General features: G+C 42.4%; 1 protein-coding gene and 1 long non-coding RNA gene across 7 annotated transcripts in view; one reads left to right on the top strand and one right to left on the bottom strand.

The window, feature by feature from the left end:
• The window catches only part of Pdk1 (Phosphoinositide-dependent kinase 1), a 407,060-nt gene that overhangs the window by 274,199 nt on the left and 109,738 nt on the right, over window positions 1–23,123 (top strand). The gene's annotated exons all lie outside the window — the stretch shown is intronic.
• Window positions 1–23,123, bottom strand: part of LOC138189057 (uncharacterized) — a 64,608-nt gene that overhangs the window by 31,863 nt on the left and 9,622 nt on the right. The window contains exon 1 of one of the 2 annotated variants that reach the window (XR_011175906.1): window positions 18,054–18,345. The exons of the other annotated variant lie outside the window; for it this stretch is intronic. This is a non-coding gene — a long non-coding RNA (uncharacterized LOC138189057). Of the gene's footprint in view, window positions 1–18,053; window positions 18,346–23,123 lie in introns of those variants that run through there. 2 annotated transcript variants of the gene reach the window in all.

Below are 23,123 nucleotides of genomic sequence, written 5' to 3'. Positions count from 1 at the left end.
CACATTATAGAGAAAGAATTCGAGAATTTCTATCACATAAATTATTTTTTAATGTATTTATCACGCATCAGTGATTTTCGCGAGCACGCGACAAAGAGCAGGCCTCTCGATAACCTACATATTTGAAGTTCAACTGTTACAGTTAGAAACATAAAAGTCTGAAGATCGTTTGTGTTTTCTCGTTTAGTGACTAAAGTTTAGTCTGACGGAAGACTAGCGTTGTAATCGTAATTCTCCAACATCACATCAGCGGTATTTATTTTAAAACGTTCCTTTTATTACCGAGTAAATATTATTCCACTGTTTTCCCTAATTATAGCGACCGAATAATTGAACTCGATAAGCCGTGTTCGTGAAACACTAATGTTTATCACGGCTTATTTTGTAAACAAATTTAATCTGGACATGAGTCGACGAGAGTCGAAAGTTAAATTTCCGTTTCCTGTTAAACAACGCCGTGACACCGATAAAATCGTGTATCGACTGATTCATGAATGATAAATCCAACATCAAACAGAAACAACAGGATGGAGGGGATGGGAGTTCTTCGAACAAGAGGAATACATCATCTACAGAGAATTCCAAAATAAACTTTATAGCGTTGACACGAAACTGAACAACAATTTGTGAAAGATATACCAACAGTTCCTAATAAATTACCACGAATTATCGTTCTTCTTAAAAATAGGTGCCACCCATAAGTTAACTTTTTACATTCATGACCTCGTTTTAAGCATTTTATCAATTCGTTCCAAATCAAAACAAGCTTTCTAGAAACCTCGCACAATTTCTCTCAAAATAAACACTTACTTCTTTTAATTAGTTATATTTAAAGGACCCTTGAATCTTTCCAATTACGGCATATTGAAGTCCTCGCGTTTAATTATAAAATGACATTAAAATGGTAAAGTCAACGAAAATGTACGATACTTAACGGGCTTCTCAATCGACAGAATTGCCTCACAGAATTGCCAAAATTCACGTTATATAATATCAGTGTGCTATTCAAAGTTATTCAAGAGAAAGGGTGGTAAATTGAATTGCATGCGACTGCGACAAAAATGTTGCGCCAAACTCGGCTGGTGTAGCGTCGACAAATGGCGGCCACCGGCTGAAGAAAGCTCCTCCGCCTCTCGATATACCGGTATCTAGCTACGTTTCGCATAAAGACGGTCTTCTCCCCGTTGCCCGTCTTCCATAAACCCGTTGTTGCCTCATCCGACAAAAGGCATTGTTCTTGCGAGGCGGCGCAACCGAATAATTGCCTTATCGACGCGGCGCAACTTTCCTGAATTGCGTACTTGTTGCACCGGGACCGGCTCCCTTTACGCTCCGTGCACAGCCCTCGCGCTCGCAACTTCTCTTTCAGCCACGTGGAACCACGTCGACGGGATACGAAGACGCGATACGTTTCTCGTATTTCAACCCCCTGCTCTCGCGCTCCTCCCCTCCTTGTCCCATTTCCACACCAGAGACATATAATACAGCTACATAGATTTCGAAGCGTCGACTCAAGGGCGGGAAATTAAGTAGAAAATTGTTCCTTAACCTCTTAGGTACGATGCGAATGTCATCTTATATTACGACGCGCCACTATAGTGGCTCATTTTACTGACTCGTTCGCTCACCGTTTAAACTAAATGATCTTTTTCATTTGTCTTACTTCACACTTTTTTTGTCCTCGCAATGTTTTATAACAGTGTTGACAATATACAGGTAGAATATATAGTCTTTGTTTTTGATACACCAGTGTCCGTTATTAGATATGATACTGTTATTAGATGCTCTTTTTAACATACCGATCCGTATCCTTATAATTTTTTGGAATCTTCAACCTAAAAATGTCGCTACAAAATAGAAAACGAAGAGCAATTTGCTACAATTCAGAAACAGGCTCGAATCACTATAATGTACAAAATATAAAATTAAAAAATTGAAAATTTTGGATTTGAATATTATTTTTTATAGAATTGATTATGATATTTGTTAATGTCTCGTCAAGATACCTTAGATTTAACAAAAAATCATCGTTCTGCGTTAATTTAAAAAACTACTGCTGAGATAGTGTAGGTCATTACCCCCACTCCGCAGCTGTACCTACGTCCTTCTTATACCAGAATTTTATAATTTTTATTAAAGCACAATCAATCGAAATTTTTTTCTGTAAACTCATTATGTTTCTTTCTATAACCTATTTTTCGCATCTTTATTTCTTTGAACAATGATGCTCAATTTCTCACGAGTTTCAAACGCATACATCCCATTTCTAATGACCTTCCATTACCTTACTTCATTTTCAACCTGCTACAACAATTTCCGTTAGACGTCTCCGTTAAATCCGATTAACACAGGCAATAAATTAATTTACCCAGAAAGTTTTACGACAGTGACTACATACCTGTTCATATGATAAAAATTGACATATTCATCAGCAAGCAATAAATTATGTGAATCTTCGTTGGAGACCTTCGTGAATCTGTTTAAATGTTCCTGTCACAAACAATTAACTACTCGATAACAATCGAAAAAAATTTTTTCATTAATCGAAGTCCAGATCTTAATAGCTTTATATTTCACAATTTAAATTTTACCGAATTTATACCGAATATCTAAATATAAAATAATATGGTATAAAAATAACATGAAATTACAATAAATAATCTCGTAAAATACAAACTATACATTATTCGGAGGAGGTGTTTCAGATAGAACTTGTCTTATTTCGAGAGGAACGTCTGGCAACGGTCGCAGAACATATCTAGGTGGACGCACCTCCGAGACTTGAGTGTGGTCTTTGTTTTTCTAAATAGTAGGATACATTTTTTAGACGCTGTTCGATGCAGTTTTTAATTCTCTACAGAAGAGTATACAGGTACTTGATTCGAAAAATGAATAGTTTAAGAGATATCTTAAATTTAATATTGTAAGACTTGTATGAATGACAAGGAAAGATAAAAGAGCGTTTACAATTTTTAAGCTTTTATTCATTTCTATTCAATAACAATATTAATATATATACAAAAATACAAATATGTACATAAAAGTCTCGCAAGAGATACTGATTATTCAGGATCGACGAATCCCAACTTCAACCAGTGTGCTCCCATGTCTTTCGGGCTGTTTGTCGATTTCCAATTCAACAGCAACCTCGCGGTCATTGTTTCTCCTGGCGAAGGGTCGATGTTCATCAAGAATCCTATCCGTTTCGTCATAGCTCTTCGGATCGCACGATGTGACCTCGTTTGGTTCGCTTGGTCACGTACACCTAACAGGCGGATCTTCCTAGCCCATGGTGCTATCTGCGTGAACTTCTGCGGCAACAACCTAATCGATGTGACGTATCGGTGGGTTTTTATTCCGAAGTCGATTAAACGAACGTTGAAGCCCGTCGCGGTTTCTTGCAGCAGAACAGCTCTCGCCCATATGTTGGAACCCTTATAATCTACTTGCACGGCAACGAGCGCTCCTGGTTCCAAATCTTTCCTGATCGGCCAGTACTCCATGGGATGCTTCCTCATCATCAAACTAAGCTGTTTACATACTTTGGGCTTACTATCTATCCGAACCCACATAGTTGTAGTCGTCTCCACTTGCACCACTCTGACACGAATTCCATCTTGAAACTTCTTGTTTGTTAGCTGCAAAATTTCCATGATCTACAAGTCTCGTTTCGACATTTCTTAAGGTAAGACAACACTGGATCTCCCTGGAACTCGAACCGCCCTTATATAGGGAAAGGCTGCAGTGGTGCACTCTACCATTTATTTGCTCACCATTTGAACTAAATGATCCTTTCATACTTATTGCACGTCTGCTAATCTCCTCCTTGACCGTTGGTATTCCCAGGTCTTTCCGAATGTCCTCGTTTCTAACGTATCATGGGACGTTTACTATTGTTCTAAGAATTTTTGCATTGTCTTGCATTGTCTCTATTTTGCTTATATGGCTCATTGTTGCTATTCCCCATAGTGGTATTCCGTACGTCCAGATTGGTTTCATGATCGTTTTGTATATTTTTATTTTATTTTCTATACTTGTTGCGTCGCCTAAAACATCGGCGCTGCAGCTCTTGCGACCGGGCAGCCGATGGCCTGCGTAACGTCATTTCGACCCTCAATAAACCTAAGGACCAACCATAACTTTTCTCTTTCATTGTGTACACATGTATCTTCATTCAATCCATTGTCCTGAAAGATTTCTTAAGGCTAAAAATATTTGCGACGCACATCAGGTTTTTAGAGAGGTCCTTGGGTTTATTAGGCGCAATTAAAAACACAGAGAAAGCGGGTACGCACCCATTAGGAAAAAACGAACATCTATCTAATAGAACAAGCTGGGTTTTCCCATGCACAAGGTTACTCACGAACCACGTTGGTCGGAGGCTTCCTACTGATCACTTCTCCTACTACACTAGGAGGGTCAAGTCGCAGACTTCTCCTACTACATCAGGAGGGTCAAGTCAACTTATTTCGTCAACACCGCTAGGTCAAGTCAACTTATTTCTTCTACATACTACAACGTCGAAGTCTAGCATCAAAACATCACGTCTATCAAGTATCCTCTAGTGCTACGTCCACTAACATACGAAATTCGACTGTACGAGCCTTGCTCTACTATTCATATCTATCTCATATTCGTGCGACAAGTTGTTATCGACGATTTATATCTACTCAACAGTGTAGTTTAAGTGTTGGAAATATATATTTTTATAATTCTGTGAATCCAGTGTTATATAAACTTAATCACCCCTATTATCCTAACGGAAATCAGGGGATCGATCAACTCGTGGTGTCGATTAGTATAATCGTAACGGGAATTTACGACTCCCGTTGACGTCTCTTCTCGCGATTGCGTCTCCCCGCGATTGGTCGAAATTACAATACTTAGTTTGGATTTTCGACTTGTCAGCCAATACATTTGTCTCCTTGCTGTCTGTATTTTGTCTGTTAGTGATTTGATATGCTGTTTCCATGTGAGTTGTGTATGTATGCGGAGTCCTAGGTATTTGACTTGCCTTCTTTGTATTATGTGCGTGCCGTTCAGAAAGGTGATTGGTGGTATCTGTTTTCGCAGTGTGAATGTAATATGGTTACTTTATGCAAGTGGCTAGAATCTCTGACTTGTTGCTCCTATTCTTCTGTCCAAAATATTTCGAAGATGGACTTTTTAAATAATAATAGATATATCACATTTTCTGCTATAGTGGTTCTGCAAACTTTATTACCTTATTTGTTGGTAGATGTTTGAGTATGATTCTGTACGAAAAATTGTTAATCTTTTAAATTTATTGGCAATGAACAGAGAGCAGTGAAATACTGATTCTCACTCAATAGAAACAGAATAAGAAACGAGTATCGCGTAATATTGTTTGTTCAAACAATCGTGTTCCCATTGTTAGATCGCAACAAGTTCAAGCTCCTAATACAACATAAGAAGAGGCACGCGTGGAATTTCTCGTAGATAATAACCGAATGCGCGAGCCAGCCGGCTAATTAACCGAAATCGGCTCTAGTCGAGGTAGCGTGGAAAGAAAAGTGGATCAAGCCTCGTGCAGAAAGTTCCGTTAGCGGCGTTACATAAAGATTTCTACCTAGTACTGCTATAAATAGGCCTAAATGCGCGAAGATGGATGCACAAAAAAGGGGACGACCTTGTCGCGTCCATCTTCGTAGATTTCTAAGAAAAACGTATCGTTCCGCCAACCCAAGAACCCCAACACGGCGAAAAAAAAGAGAAAAAAGGAATAAAAATACGACGTAGACGGCGCGAATAGCTCTAGGATACCGGGAAACGGTTGTGCAATTCCGTATAAACGCGGAAGATGTCCGATTCTGCTAAGAATAATAGATCTCCACCTCTTTCTCCTCGATACGTACGATTCAAATAAAAATCGTGGTTAAAGTAAAAAATAGAACTAAAGATTAAATATTAGAAGGGAAATGATAATAGAAAAATCTAATGAAAATCCGTAAAAGAATCAAAGTATCAGCCTGAATGAATTTGAACGTTGATTTTCGTTCGACAAGGTAAATTGTACCATTGAGAATCACCAGGTTTCCTAGTTCATGAATGATACAATAATTTTTTCTAACGAGACTCCGTGATTGTTTCGGTATATCCTTGACGGCGTTTGTTAAATAACGAAGCGAGGATCTGCAGGAAAGGCTAAGTTTGAATAATTAAATGGTTTGTCGTGCGCGCTGTCAATATTGTATCTTTCATTATTCATCGTAGCTCGTGCAAGTATGTCAACCATTTCCGTGATTGAAGCTTATAAGAGGAAACCGGGAATATATTCTCCAGTCATTGGATTATGCTAATGTACTATCCCCGTCGTATACGATCAATTTGGACTTTTACCGGACAGACAGTCTGTCGCGTCGGTTTCCAGCCAAACGACTCTCGATCGAATTTTATCGAACGAATCGTACACGAGTCGAGAGCGCGTAGAAAAGAAACGACGAGTTGTAGCTTCTTACGCACTCGTTATTCTGCTCTTTCGAACATTCGTACTCATAACGAACAATGTCATTGAGTCACGGTCGTGGGACAGAGGAGCAACAGGAAGCGCTCTTCCCGTTTTTGTGTTGCTAAGGTCTCTTCTCGTTCTCCGCATAATCTTGATCGGAAACGATGCGCAGACAATCGCAGAATCTCGGATGGTAATGCAAGCAACTCGAGTGACCGCACTTTGTCACCTCGTAGAACGTAACAATCACGACTACGCATAATTCTAGACACTCGAACTATCCAACAAAATAGAACTATCTCCTAACGTTAAAATCTTTAGAAAACAAAATGGAAGTAACCCGTTCTTTGTTTTTAATTATTTTCTCAACGTATCGTCGTTAAGGATTTTTCAAAAGTAAAGAAACTAGCAACTCGTCTTTCTGTATTCTCGTTAAATACACCCTCGAAATAGTTCAAAGCCAACAGAACGGTGTTTACTATCGCGAAATATGGCACGAGTAACGGAGTAGGTTTTATCAACTGACATCGCAGGAAATTGAGAAACATAACGATTCTCTCGGAAATCGCGGTGACATCCGGTATGGTTGAATTTTACGAGGCCTGTTAAGCTATGCAAGTACATGACGCTTATCGTATCATCGTAGTCGAATGATGTAAACTTTTACGGTATCGCAGCTTCCCAACAAAGCAATTTCAGTCTCGTTACGTCCTCGTTAAAGAGTATAGCCGAATAAGCATGGTAAAAGTGCTGCCAAACCAATTTGATCTGGTCATATATCATTCGACAGATCTCTTAAAGAAAACCCCGTTCAGTAAAGAATCAGGCCACTACCTCTACCTACAAAGGTAGTTACTTACGTAGCAATTACAAATGCAATTTACAGTTTAAGCTCCATTCCTCTTGGAATTACGTCACTGGGTAGAATAAATGTCTGTGAACTTTTTTCAGAATTTCTGTCTGCAAAAAATTTTCAAAAGCGGACTTTATATTAAAATTGTCAAATGACTGTTTTATTATGATTAATAAGTCCGGTGACTCTTTACATAAACCAGAATCCATCCCTCGGTTAAGACGGCCACTAGCTGTGCAAATATAATTAGTCGGGCCGCAATAATCCTAAGGAACTGTCAAAAAACTAAGCATTTTTATTCTACCGTCGAAGTCCTTAATTGTTGTAGAATATCTTCAAGTCCAGATATTCCTCATGGTTATTGTTCAATCAGATAAGAAATGGGTGTTTCCCATGTTCAACGGCCATTTAACCCGCAAGTGACTAATGGTAGAGCGACCAACCTCCATCAATAGTATTCCTCTGCGACAGCATTGTCTTTACCGAACTTTACTAGTTTATTAGCCTTAGACCAGTCAATATTTTGACTGGTTTTTCGTTTATTGATTAGTCATCAGTTGTAACTTATTATTTACACGTCTCTGAGAATACGTATAGACGCACGACGCATGACTATTTATATCTACGAAGTCGTTGGACTAAAGTGTATATTATAACCTGTTACTTCAGTATTATAATCAGTCAACCACCTCTATTATCCTAATCGAAATAGGAGATTGACCAATTCGTGGCATCAAATATCTAATCGTAACGAGAATTTTCGACTCTCCTTGACGCGATTTCATATTTTTTTCAGTTCATTAGTTTTTGTTTCATATTTTCAGAGTTCTTCAATCGAGCTCTTCAACGTTCTTTCAACGAGGAAACGCTTTGTGTTACGTCTCGTGATTCGGATCAGACTACATCTCTACCCGGATTCTCTAATATCAGAGCAATCCATTTCTTCGTCACCTATATCTTAAGCAGCGGAATTACGAACTTGTGTTATTGTGCAAAGTTGTTGGAAATATACAGGGTGGTTGGTAACTGGTGGTACAAGCGGAAAGGGGGTGATTCTACGCGAAAAAAGAAGTCGAAAATATAGAATAAAAAATTTTTTTTTTTTTTTTCTTTTAATTTTTCCATCGAGACAGTGATCTACAGCGAGATTCGTTATAACGAGACGTGATACAGTGCACGCGTACCGAGCGAAAATTCAAAGTCGATTTTCTCGAAAACAAAGCCTCAAACGAAAAATTGTTATTCTATATTTTCGACTTCTTTTTTCGCGTAGAATCACCCTCTTTCCGCTTGTACCACCAGTTACCAACCACCCTGTATATTTTATAACACTGTTAATCGCAGCGTTATACCACAACAACCCCTATTATCTTAACGGAAATCAGGGGATCGATCGATTCGCGGTGTCGATTCTTAGAATCGTAACGGGAATTTACGACTCCCGTTGACGCGCTTCCTCGCGATCGCGTCTCCCTACGATCGGTCGAAATTCCACTTTGATTTCGTTAAATTTTTCTCGCCTTTATTTCTATCTCGATCAACGAACAATAAATTATCAATGATAAATTAAAATAAAGAAAATTATCGGTTGCAACAAATTATAAATAACTTAATCTTCAGAAGGTGAAGTACGACTAATGAGTGGTTTTCAAGCTCAGAAAACTGCAAAGATGAAAACGATTATCATGTTTTAGTCGTCATACTGTCGTTACCTTCTTTATCAAAACAGTCATCGTGATTTAATCGCAGGAAGATCAACGCGAAGGCTTGTCAACGCGATCTCACATCAATTTGTTATGGCTGGCGTCGATTTCCCAGGAAAGAAACCGAGAGAGAAACATAGAGAGTGGCGGTTAATCGCAGCGATACAATCGATCGCTGACAACTTCAAGGAGAATCGATCATGTGTTTCCTCTTCCATGGAAGATTTCAGCGAAACAAAATTGATTACTCGGACGCTCGATGACTTTTCGCGCGAAGGCAAAACGAGGGAGGAAAGGCAGAGGAGAAAAGAGGCGAATGGGGTGTCGAAGAAAATGAGATGAGATTAGACGTTGAAATCCCGCACCTCTTGAGCAAACTCGATAACATCGATTCCCTTAAGTGTAAAATTAAAATCACTCGGTGTGCCAATATTAGCTCGCCCCGATGGATCTTATCGGCGAAAAATTTATAATTTGGCGGAGGCTAAGGGGACGCAAACAGATCGGTGTAACTGCGATTCTGTTGTCCTTCGTTAGCTACTCTAAGTGTTTCTTCTTCGTCCTTGGCTAGCTGCTCGAAACAGCACGTGGGCTGAAATTTCAATATCGACACGAAGGTTCTTAAGTTAGTGACACTAAAAAAGTGAAATGTCATGTTGTTTACTGCGAGTACAGTACGATTGTACTTTTTCTTGGACCAATAATAGGTAGATTATATGTATGTAGTTTATATTATTGGTTGACTCGAGGTGTTTACGATGTCCTGTTAAAGCGATAAAGCTGTCACTTCGGTATAACAAATCTTTCCTAATATTATTCATACACTATATTTCATATTTACTCGGAAATAGTTCGCATCCGATGATTTTTCTTCGTACACCTTCATAAACTGCAGAGCTTACGATATCACAGAGGATATAAGATGGAAAGCGTGTCTCTTCAGTACGTATACAGAACTTTCTTCTCTCTTAAGCCGATCCACGTGAACGCACGGACACCAAAGGATAATGGAAGCGTCGAAGGGGAACGGGCTCGTGGCGTCGATAACCTGGGATAAAATAATTCTAGCTCCATCAGGAAGCTAATCTCAGGAGGGTTAATCAGCGACGAAGGCCAAGGAGCCTCGGCGAGTTGACTTTCGAGCCGGTAAACTTATTCCGCGGGCGTGCCAACTTCAAAAAGGAGAGTGGCGTCGGTGTAATTACCGGACTGGATGGACGAGAGGCCCGGATTCCCGAGGGACATCGTGACAAGAGGGCAGGCCTATCGACGAGAGGGACTCGATTCTCTCTCGTCCTTCGAATCCCGTCTAGCACCGGTCCTAACTAAATCCCCCTGGCCAGATGAAAGGGAAACTCCTCGTTTCGGTTCGCGCTGCTTGTTTTTCTTCAGGGAATAATTTATGGAGCCGCGTTTAGCGAACAACCGAGCCGGTAGCAGGGCAAAAAACTTTCGAACGTAAATCGACGGAGAAAATCGGGCCACTTCTCCTGCTGATAACGAGACGCCTAGGTTAGCGTGGTTGGAGAGAACAGATAAAGGAAGAAGAATGTTTTTTGTGATTTCCCGCGGGCGATTCCTCTTGGTCAGCCGACTGTTTGTTGCTCCACTGTTTGGTATCTCGAAATTTGTGTTCCTCCCAATTAGCCAATAGGAAATTGGAAGAGCTATGCAAACGTTCGGTGAGGAGTAGCGTGGGTTATTTTAAAAGCTAGAAACGTCAATGATCGACTCTTGACTATCAACTGTGTGCGTTCTTCGCGTCATCGCGTCATTAGTTTCATCGAGCACGGTAGAAGAAAAAAAAGGAGCGAATAAAAACAAGGCGCCTGTTGAACGTTCCGGCAGGATGACCAGTCAGAAATACGCAGACGATACTGCTGTCTTTTTCATTGCGAATGTTGTACGTTCACCGAAACGATTACATCAGCGCGGAAATTATTGTTTCCGATTCGAAACGTACTACGCAGCATCGTGTATACGAATCGCGTAACAGAATTCTTGCGTTCCACAAGAAATTCTGTTTCGTAAGAGAATTTCCGCTTCAGAGGCTGTCCTTGCCAGCTATTTCGACGAGCGATCCGATCGATGCTCATTACCGATCGTTTCGTCGACTTGTTGTTCGAATTCTCTCGGTTCTCGATTTCCGGATATCCGTTTACGCAAACGGAACCTGCAAATTATAGTTCCTCGTTCTTCCAGATTTTCACGCGGACTTTCGTTTCTCCCGAGCGCGTCGTCCGATTTTCTTCGTCGTCGTAACGTAATAATCGATCCATTTCGAAAAAATCATACCCGTTCATTCGATCAGATAGGATAGCACGATCTATGCGAAGTAACGAGCAAATTAGATAATGTTTCCTGAACGATAAAATAATAGCATAGAGCACGTAATGCCGCAGTAGAGCAAGGATTCATTTACGTGCGCCTTCCACGACGCCGCTAATGGATACGTGTGCATTAGCGTCGCTGTTAATATTAACCCTGCGGCACGATGGGAATTTAAGCAGCGGTGACGTTTCATTTACAAACAGAAGGATATAACGAAACCGCGCTGCTTACTCGATAATTGCACCTATACGAACCGACCGACCAACGTGTCGTTAACAAACTACCGAAATACTTACAGAAACTTCTACCGAACAGTAAGTAAAATTGAATCTATCCGGAAAAATAAACAAGCAAACTCGTAAGAAATCCAGTAAGACGAATATCTGCTGCAGTTGTTTCGCCAACTCTGATAGTTTTAATATTACTAAACCTTTAACAGGATAAATCTAAGAATAGTTCTATCATTAACAGCGCATGTAATTCCCGAGGAAATCTCAAGATTAATATATTACAAGTATTAAACTACGAATTCGTTGAAAAGGAGAACGGAGAGAAGCAAAGAGAAGCACAAGGTGATGCTATGAAGAAGAAGAGAAATGCTCGTGCCTCGTGTACGATTTGAAATTATCTAATCGAGCAAATTTATTAGTTGGGCGCATGTAATAAATCGGCGAAGCATGAGGCAATTCTCTCCACGTACGCTTGATTATATGTACATATTACATATCATTAAGACGAGGTTTAATTAAACTCGCGGCGCGTGGCGTGCAATAAATGACGCGAAAGAACCTTGACACGCAGCGCGTGTCATTCAGTCCACCGTGTGTACTCGTTTCTATTAGGCGTTATGCGCAAACAATTGACCCCGTTTCACCCGTCGTGTGTACATTATGTTCAGGAAGCGAACTACGCGACCGTGTTTCTCAAAGTTCGCGAGACCTGTTTTATATCCGATCTTCTTCCATTTTCCTGGTTTTTGCCACGTTTCGTTCAGGATGGTCTCAGCGAGGGTTAAACTTCTTAAACAAAATATTTTCTTGAATACATCGTTCGTACAAATGAAACTTAACGATAGCTGCGGTTTCTCGATGAAACCGAGGGATTTGTATTGAACGATAAAAGTATCGAGGGAAAAGTCACTATAATAGATACTCTAGTAGGAAAGGGATGCTTTTAAATGAGAATAAATTTTAAAGGGAAATCTAGACAAAGATCTAAAGAAGAAGAAGGAAATCCAAATAAGAAAGTAACAGATAGTTACATAAATATTTCTTTTCATTACAGATTAAAAGGATAGGATTAGTTGCGTGTAATCTTTTACGCATTTAAACACGATGGAATAATTCTTGCGCGTGTAATAAAAAATTTGAAGTGACAGAAAATATCGAGTTACAAATAAGGCTTAAACATTTCAGAGTTTCTCATGCGAGGAAAACGATCAGATAAGCTAGTGTTACCACGCACCAGCCACGAGGTTTGACAAAGACGACTTGAAATGCGACGTGCGTTACTAGAATCGACGCGCATACGGTTCCCATACGGTGTCGCGTGTAAATAATCGACCTTATTTCACTCGTGGTGCGTGCATTATCTCCAGGAAGTGAGCCATACGCCACTGCTTTTCCACAAATTTGTGAACTGGAAGGGTTAGATAACGATATCGTCGATCCCCGGACGCTTTTCACCAGGATTATTTCTTATTTTCGTGCCAACCCCGTCAAACGTCGACCACTTTTTCCATTATTATCGCGACGTTCCTACGCTATCGAGTTTTCATTCGTATCGATCGACGGGCGGCTATTTATTCGACCGAAATTAAAATCATTATCGTGATATATAATTTCTACCCAGTGCAAAGTAGAATAAACACGAATTTTTACCACGTCTATTTCCTCTGAATTTCGAAAATAAATTCCCATGTAAACTACAGATACCGGACGAAGAAAACGGAAGTAAGAATGAAAAAAAATTCCTCGAACAAGAAGAAAGTGTTTTCCACGAACGGAATACTGATCAGTAGCATGTACGAGAAATACCTGGAGCGAATCGAGTCGTGCTAGAGCCACGGCGATTACTTATTTGCTCTGTTAACGAGGTTTCCACGGGGGCGAGAAGTCTGGCGTCGCTTTAACGAAGCTCGCAGCACGTACGGCGTAGACATTAGCCGGTGACAGGACAGGCAAAATCGAAAACACGTTGCACCATCGTTGACCAGTCACGTATCGGACCGCGTTGATCGTCGTTCACCGGTAATCTTATTTCGTCGTTGCGGCGTACGCGAAAAAACGCCGTGGTAATCGACGGACCAGCCGGAAAAATGCCAATTGGAAACACCCATCTGTGGAAAGAGCGTCGTTGCTGAGTCAAATAGAACTAAATGATAGTTCGTGTTTCGGGATAGTCTTCTTGGAAGCCTTCCTGTCATCCTGTGAAGTTCAATCTTCCGATTTTACAACCGTCTTATTCGTGATGCGAGTGTAAATTGTCTTCACGCTGACGAATGCTGTAGAGAAACATACGTGTGATGGACAAAAAAAAAAAAAAAAAGGGAAAGAAAACAGCGTCCGTGTAATTGTATCGTTTGGGACACGAATTCCGAAAACTCGAAGCCAGCTCGTAATTAACCGAATTCTGGAAACTTGTATCTCTCTACGTTTACCCTGTTCGATTCATAATGACGAATGTATTTTCAACACACGTTTGCATGAATTTCAAAATCTTCTTTTTTCTAGTTCTGAACAATTTGTCGAAGAGGGTAACGATGGATTTTCTATATCGTTGGAAGAACGAACGCGAATCGGCGCGCCTCCGAATCGATCAAAACTACTCGGCACGGAGTTTTCATTCATCGCTATAAATATGAATGAACACCGGCTGCCGTTAAAAGAGTCGACGACCTTTTTTCGGTTTCCCGCGTGACGTTACGTTCCTATATATAGCTCCTCCTTCCTGCATGCGACTGATGAACGGCGAAAAAATACACACGTAGGACGATTCTTCTTTCGGATCGATCGATGCGACCGACGTCTAACTTTGAACAACTGTTTTTCATTTGTATCTAACAGATCTCAAGGTCAAATTCCGTTCGTTCAAGAGAATGGTGTACTTTTTGCTTTGTAAAGAGAGAGGAATGACCCTGAAGATGTTTTATCGTCTTTTTTACGGTTCTTTTGAATTCGTTGTTCGTGACCTTGAATGACCTTGCGTTATAGGTCGTTAAACTTACGGACAAGCGTCATTCCATGGAACGGAGGACATAAAGCTTCTCGTGTTAAGACAAAGATCATCTTGAAATTGTCATTCCTCACTGTCACTCTGAAGGTAATTATTATCGTTCGTATAACGTTTCGAAACTCGCGCATTGTTTTGAAATTCTCCCTTCTAATTGAGTCGCGCAGTATGCTATTGTCAAACTTTGAAACATCGCTAATAACTTTGGAATTCAGAATTTGATAGATAAGCTTGTTCGATCGTCTGACGAAGAATTTCTCGACGATCGACAATAAAATACGACTCGACGCGATTTCTAGGACTCTGTTGGCGTTTCCTCGAATGCAATTTATCGTAATAACCATGTGCCCGTAGCAAACGACGCATTCTTGTCGAGGTTTGTCTATAATTATGGCGCTTACCTAATGCACCGAGTTGGCGCCGGCGGAAAATTCAAATTTTACATAATCATTTAATAATATCGTCATTATACATGGTATGGGGGACACTCAGTGTGCTGTAACAATCAACCTGACCGACAACTTCGAAATACAAAAGCGACCAAGCTTCGGGCTGATTAACGAGACGAAATGTCGCGTCTCGCCTATGACGTTCGACCGTTTCCGGTCTTATCGATTTTATCGTTCGAATCTTATTGGTTTCCTAGCGGCCAGCGGTCGTCGCACAGTCGGTGTTCCTCTTTCCACGTGACGTTGCAGCGTAGAAAGAAAGCCTTCGACGTCTCGTCGAAAGTATTCACTGGCCGGCGAGCAAGGCGAAACAGTTACGTGACACAGTTATGTAATTAGGATTTGCCAGTAACATTGTTATTGTTCGCGTAAACACGGAACAGCATGCAAGAGATTATCGTCGTTATTACAATCTATGACCAAGACTAACTCGAATGACGTAGAATGCTTTTTTTTCAATATACTTGGCATTTTCTAGGGATCAAACTAAAGAGAAAGCCGACTTAAATTTATCGCAACGTTAAGAGGGTTCTTCCACTTTTTACGATCATCAGCCATTTCAATTCCAGCCACTGTGAAGATTCTTGTGGCATAACAATAGGATTTTAAAAAAAAAGATAAAGAACATTTTAAGATGCAAAGCGATGAAATGAAGATAACTTCACAGAGAAGTCAAAGAGATTTCTATTTCGACCTTCGACTATGCCACCTGGACTGGAGTCGTACCTGCGTCCAGGATATCTGCAATATCACTCTTCTATAAATAGCGACTCCTATGGAATTTCTTGTGCGTCACCACGTGTTATTTACATCGCCGCCAATCAGATACGAGCGCCTTTCTTCCGAGAAGTCTTAGCGCCATAATACACTAACAACGTCAAGCAACGAACGCGTCAACGCTTTATTATTAGTGGAATTACCACCGGGTCGCGTCTCTATTCAATTGCGGCGAGGATACTCACAACGATTAGAACGTCGTCCAGACTCTCGAAGAATACGTTACATGATAGCATGCTGGCATTTCCGGTCTCTGGCATTTCGTCTGCTCTGTCGACTGCCTCCGATCGATGGTAATTCGCTTTACGTAACATCCAATATCGGTGAACGTCTACGTATAATCGTCGCGAAGGTCGATTTTTTGTTATCTGGAAAAATTTACGCTTCGCTAAGTTCTCAAGTTTTTCTAACTTTTCAACCACGTTGCTTTCGTTCTAGAGCACGCGGTTGCGAAAAATCCGTCATTGAAATACAGAAATACGATGTCGTGACGCGCGACGATGGAAGTTACATGTAAGACAAAATGGAGATGAGAAATAATTTTTCTATAGCAAATCAGCAATCAGATCGAAGGCGTTCTTCGAACTGAACTCTCTTCACCGGTGCGTTTTCATAGCGCGACGTAAGAACCGGATGCACAACCGCGAATTTAGCGTTGTGCTCGTAAAACCGTGATTCCATGTCCGCATCGCTGCGATGAGATTAGAGGAAAACACGGCGGAATGGACGCCAATTAAACGAAAGTCGAAATCGCGCGCCACGGCGCACGACGGTGTAACGCGTAGCAATTAAACAGGGAATACTTAAGGCGACGTTCAAGCCTCCTGCTCGCTTCCGTTACCTTGTTGTATATTTATGCGCTGGCATAGTAATTCGCATACAGTCTGCGGAGAGGAATCGAGCATTGTTCGACGCACAGGCGGCGCGTCGTCTCTTCTTGTATTCACCTGTCGCCGTGATCTTCTATCGGAGACCGACTCGGGTTATCGGTCATCGACCACGAGCACGGCCTTGCCATCCTGGTTAAACCGAGAAATTCAATTGGCCGCGTTTCCTTTCTAGATAAGATTCAACAGATTCCTTTGTATAGAACCGATAGATGTCTAAAGTTGCTATTTCGAAATACAGCGGCGTTGCATTTAAGCGCATTTACGTTCAGTGATGCGTTACACACAAGCTCGCGAAAATATTCGAACATTCCTGGACACCTCTTATAAATATACGAACGTATATAGTATCGAATATTTAACGATTTTATTTGTATTGTTACGAGACTCGACTACGACGATTATTTTCGTCAAATTTGAAAGTGTATGTACGTACACACGATGTCTCGCTTGAGAACGAAGCAATTTCCTATTCGCTTGGTCGAAACAGGATAAGACAATGGAGAACTGAGAGAAACGGAACGGAGCGTGCGCGGTCGGCTCGTTTGTTCTTAGGAATCGCGTTAAAACGGCAAAATTTCGCACGGAACGATGCCGATCTATCTCCTCCCGTAAACAACGTTACGTTTACGTTAATTACGCTTTTTGACCCGTTTAGCTTTCACCGTGACATAAGCGGCAATCAACAGCTGGGAATTCATTGCCAACGGGGCTTAAGCCGGCCAGCGTTAATGCTCGCAATCGTAGCGTAACGCGTTTCACAATGTTTCGAGCGAGAGCCACTCTATTCGCATTTATCCCCTGCGAGTAATTCTCCGCGGCTGACACGTCGGGCTTACCGGTACCGGACTCTCCGCGCAACAACGTCAGCTGCCGTTCTGATTTCCAGCGCAGATACCAGGCGACGCATTTCGCCGGATACACGCGATCATCGACGAAATTCCTGACGGCTCAACAGTCGCAAACTCGATTCCAACAAGCTGCTATCGAGCCTTCGTAATAAGCCGTTTGATTCTGCTGAGCGGAATCGAGGCTCCGATGCCTCGTTTCAGATTCACCGATCTGCTCCACATAATGTCTGAGTTGGTTGTGATTGACTTGTGGTTTTTTACGAGACACGTTGTATGTGATAGGAGAATCTTAGAGGGAAGTAGTAGAGGGTAGTAGTAGTCCATAGTTGCTTGAAATTTTGAAACCACCGATTTCATTTTTTCCTCGGAGACCAGAAGCATAATATATTCATGAAAGGTTTCCCTAAGTGTACGGATACTTTAGTGATCGTTTTTCTATATCTATGTCATTATTTCTTCAAGACATCTTTAACCAAAATTCATTCTTAAACGATATACTCACGAGAGTGTAGCGTTACGTAAATGTTTACGACCGGCGAAACAATCGCAGAATCACTGAGCTCCGACGGCCGGTACTCCAATTATCTTCCGCTCTCGTTCCCGAGGAACAACGGGGCGCAACGTTGCGCCAGTGATATTACGCGATCCCACCTGGAAGAAAATACTTTCGCCCATATTTCACGTCCATCGCCGATAGGTGTGCCGTGACTATTCACGGTGACAGACACGACAGGCCGACTATCGTGCTCGCTTTGAGAACCCCGCTGATAACACCGACGATATCGTTCGCCGTTACACGATCTTGCGTAACATTCCGCCGCGGGATCTGTACCAAGCTGTTTATACTGGCGGCGGCTTCGACTTTCGAACCACGAGTCTGATGAGCGACTTGCTTGCTCCTACTTATTGACAGGTGGAGCTGGAAAATATATCTGAACGAAAGTAGTCTCATATCCTCGACCTATGGAACATTATCCCGAAGCATGGAATATATTAATGTTTTATTACTATTATTATTTAATGATCTGGTATAACGGCGGAAGAAAAGAAAATGACGTCTTAGGATGGGCAAAGGTACAAATAAATCGAAAGACGATAAAATCTCAGGCGATTTACCGTTAAGTATCTAACGTATGAACAGTAAGTATAACATAAGACCTGATCTTGTGTATTATAAGACTCGATCTTGTAATTAAAAGCGATATCTCTCTAACATTTTCTTCTCACTAAATATAGTCGTAAAGAGAATGGTCGCAAAGTGTTCGAAGCATATGGAAAAATGACAAAAGAAGGACCCCGATAGCCTCGATAGCCTTCGTCACGCCAGAGTTCGCTCCATCACCGATTCCTATTTTCTCCGCCAACTTCGGTTCGCAGTTCATGAACCAACCTCGTGAACCGAAGAATCGGGCCGCGTATCCGCTCTCTGAACGTCGTAGCCGTTCCATTTGCTACGTATCGGTCAGAACTAGACTATAACCGGATTGATGGCCGCCTGAACTTCAACCACGCCAGGCGTCCGCTTTTTCTCGGTGTGGAACGAGACTTGCCTTGTCTGTTGACATTCACGCGCAATGCCCCGACTTCGCTGAGTTTCGACAACAATGACTCGCGACTACAACGAGCTGCGTAGTGATTGTGTAATCGAGAATCCCGAGGCTGTACGCGTGATAATCCATGGCAAACGGCGTCACAGCCGATATCGATAACTCGTTAGCCGGCGAAAATCGGTGTAGTTGTACCAGGATGTGCCGAACGATTATAAAGTTGCGTGACCAGAAATCACGCATTCCTTGCGGAAATTGTCGGTATCAAATGCCAGAATCCGTACCCCACTGATTTGCGAGTCTAATGGATCGTTTTTTTTCTGTCTCGGGAAACATATGATCGCAGACGACTGTTTTGCATATCTATACACGTGGTTACATCACAAAAATCGATTTACCGAAGTAAGATATCGGCTCCTGTCTATGTAAGATGGAATAAACATTTTCATCGACTACGGTGGTCCTTGAACGCGGTACCTCGTCGAAACCTCTTGCGTCACGACAATTAACTAACGATTTTGATCTCTTGTCTCGTATCGACAGACAAGCCAGCGGTCGAACGGCTAGATAAATATAATCGTAGTTCGTAAGAACGTTGGCTGGTTATTGCTGTTGATTGCCGGCTGCTCGTAATAATCGCTGCACGGATCCGCAGATAAGATTTCCGGATGCAACGAGACAACCAGCTATTACCGGTATTAATGCTCGGTTAAAAAGGTGATATCGAGAGCACCGATGGGCTTTCGCCTCGTATATATCAACGGACCCACCCGTTCGACGCAATGGCTGGCAATCACCGTTGGAACGATAGCGTTTCGACCAATATTACACAATGTCGCGTAACCGTACTCGCTCGTGGCGCATCCCAATCTTAAACGAGACGTTCTGGCTCACGCGCAGTATTTTCGTCGTGGTGACGCGACAAGCTGATGCGACAAGGGTTGATTCCCTTGATATTTTATCAATCGTTCGCGTTACAACAAAACCTTCAACTTTATTTTTCGCCTTTGTTCAAAAAACATTATTGATTCGTTTTTTTAATAAGTCGAACAAACGAAGCAAACGATTCGATAAGAAAATTGTGACAGCGTGTAGCGATGTTCATCTGGTCATTCCCGACAAGAGTCACGATGGCGTAATTGATCCGCGATCGTCGAATCAATAGGTCGCTGCGACAACGACATTCACGGGGCTACGCTTACGCCATGTTATGTCACCGCGTTCCGTTTTTCAGACGTTCCTTAAACGGTGCGGCCACTCTATGCACATTGATTTCGCATTCAGGTGGAAAAACGGTGAACGTCCATCGAATGATCTATCGGTACGCGACCCGCGACCCCTCGTCGTTCTACTTCCATCCAACGATAACGTGGACCTCGTTTATTTTCGCCTAGCTCGAGGCGTGTACATCGGCCTTGCTGATATTTCTCTATCGAGTACTTGCCATTTTATGGTGTTCCTTGGGCTCGATCGAAATATCAGTTTCACGAGTTCGTTTCGTAGACTGGAAATCGACGACGCCACCACAAGTATCGCGATCCTATTTATTACAGACGTGAATGTATTATATTTTATATATAACAATGATAGATCGTTATAGTTTATATATAATTCCAATTAGAATCTTAAATCACAGATGCGTCTCATCAACAACCGGTAAACGATAATTGATATACATTTTTTAACTAATCAATCTGAGGTTCGGTCTCACGAGAACCGATTAAACGAGACTTTGCTGTACCTAGATAAATACTTACGAAACATGATCGATTTTAACCTTGTCTCGACGAACGTCTTAGCCTTTCGATTTCGATATATGTCGATCGATCGATGTCAGCTATTACATCATCATCGGTCCCATTCCCTGACAGTTTACCGTTCCTGGTATAACATCATCCAGCCTCCGCATCGAATCCGCAAACAACCTCAGAATTTCGCTAAATCGCTTCCACCTACGTAACCGATCGCCCTCAATCGCCGGCAATCCGATACCGCGTGTCCGCATTCCGACATCCTACACGGTCAACCCCGTGTCGAGAGGCACGAAGGGCCTCCGCTTCGAACATCGTGCCTATCCTATCCGATAAACCGTAGATAAAGGCGCGCGTCGATAAGAGAAACGGCTTTCTCGTGTCTATTTTTAGCTATCGACAGCATACATCGGGCATCGTCGAGCCGAAGCCAAGAAAATACTCGCCTCGCAATGGCGTTACGCGTGTTTTCGATCCATGTAACCGTTTCCCCGTGTTCCACCTCGGTTTCTAGTCAACGATTATTTACGCGTAGGTACGCGGAGTCGTTGGCACGATGTGACGCGTCGCGAAGCCACCAGGCGACCTCCAGGTAGACGCGACGACGCGGTTGCTCCGAATCACCGGGTAAAAACATGCAAGTAGGCCAGATAGTCAGCGAACCAGGCCCCGTCTAGATACTGCGACGCAATAATTCACCGTAAACTTTCGACATGCAGCCACGATTCGCCGCCGTTCCTTTTTGCGTTCTCCGGCTTTGTGTTGGCTGCGCGGCGCCCCGCTCTCCTCCGCGCCCAACCCCTTTCACCACCGGCCATCGCGAGATTGTCTTTCCCTCCACAACGGATCCACCGTTTACCGACCAGTCGGGAGAAGTTGCGACGGTTCGGTGTCGGTTTCAAGTACGAATAACGTCCTCAGAAGGTGGTGATGGTAATAGGCTGCCTCCGAGTGTTGTAAGAATTAATAGAAAGTCGAGAGAGTGGAAGTGTTTTTCTAGGCCTCCGGGACTCGTCGTAGCTGGTAAACAGTGAAGCGTTGCGCGATTTTGTTTCGTACGTTTGGTACCATGATACGTTGTATTCTTGAAACGGATCTTGTCAAAATTTGCGTAGCGTTCGAAGTGACGAGAAAGCCGATGAGAACCAGCTAACGGATTCAGCGAGTTTTGCTCGGCTCGATCCTCGGATTCAACGCTCCGCGAGCAATCATTTTAATATTCCGAGGGTTAAGAACGACCGAGCGTTCCATTGTGAACGTGCACGCTCGGCTGGGCAAGAGAAAGTCGACGGGAATTTTTGGCGCGCGTTTCTTTGCCTCGCGTGCGTGGGAGGGAAATTAAACGAGATCGACTAGCCGATTATACGCGATCACGGGGCAAACTTTCGGTCCCCGTTACGCGACTTTGATCGTTCTCCGCGAACAACGATATCCCCGCTTCGAACGTTTTACCGATAATCCTGATGGAACGTTTGGATTCCACACGGCGAGAGGAATTGGAACTTGTTGCACAAGCGAACGGCCAATTAATCCCGGCGGTACATCGAAATTTCCGTGGTCCTTTGTCGTCACGAAATCCGAGCTCGTTGATGTTAATTAAATTTAATTGATCATCGCCGTTGGCGCCACGAGATTTCAGCGTGGTCGCATATCAAAAGGAGCCGAACCATGCCAAGACGCTCTTCGTTAATTTATTCTCTGACCGCGCAAGAACGCTGCCCGCGACGACGGATCCATAAATTTTTCTCACCGCTTTAACGGGAACGGTTCGAGGAAAATCGAACGCGAGACTCGAACGTGAACCGCAATCCTTCGCGTGTCGCGTGATAACAGATCATTTGAACAGTCTGTTCCCACGCTGTTGAGTGGAATTTTTTCCTTTGTTTCGTTTCGTTTGATTAATTCATGGTTTTTTTTTTTTATCAGTCACCTCACATACTTAAGCATTACACGTGTAAAGTTTGATTATCTCTTAAGGCTTAGAAGACTCCGAGTTTGCATTTAAAAAATATTCAATGCGCACATAGAATCTATTCTTAGAATTGTCACGCGAGGAAGACGAACGTCATAAGCTCTCATTTTCAATTTCTAGATGCTCGTAACCGCGGAAAATGCGCATAATTTATTCGAACTGGCGTCAGAGTTGCGAACAAGAGCGCAAAATTTGCCGGGACGCACGTGGAGAAGAGAGCGAGAGGGAGGAGGTTCGCGGAAAAACGTTTGACTTATCCGGAGATTACGCAACGCGTGAGTTACACGAAATTGCGGAAAATT

This window comes from Bombus flavifrons, chromosome 1 (assembly GCF_040668555.2).
Source record: "Bombus flavifrons isolate JBK064 chromosome 1, iyBomFlav1_principal, whole genome shotgun sequence".
In the NCBI taxonomy this organism is placed as follows: domain Eukaryota; kingdom Metazoa; phylum Arthropoda; class Insecta; order Hymenoptera; family Apidae; genus Bombus; species Bombus flavifrons.
Note: the sequence above shows the minus strand (reverse complement) of the source record. Positions and strands in the feature narration are given on the sequence as shown.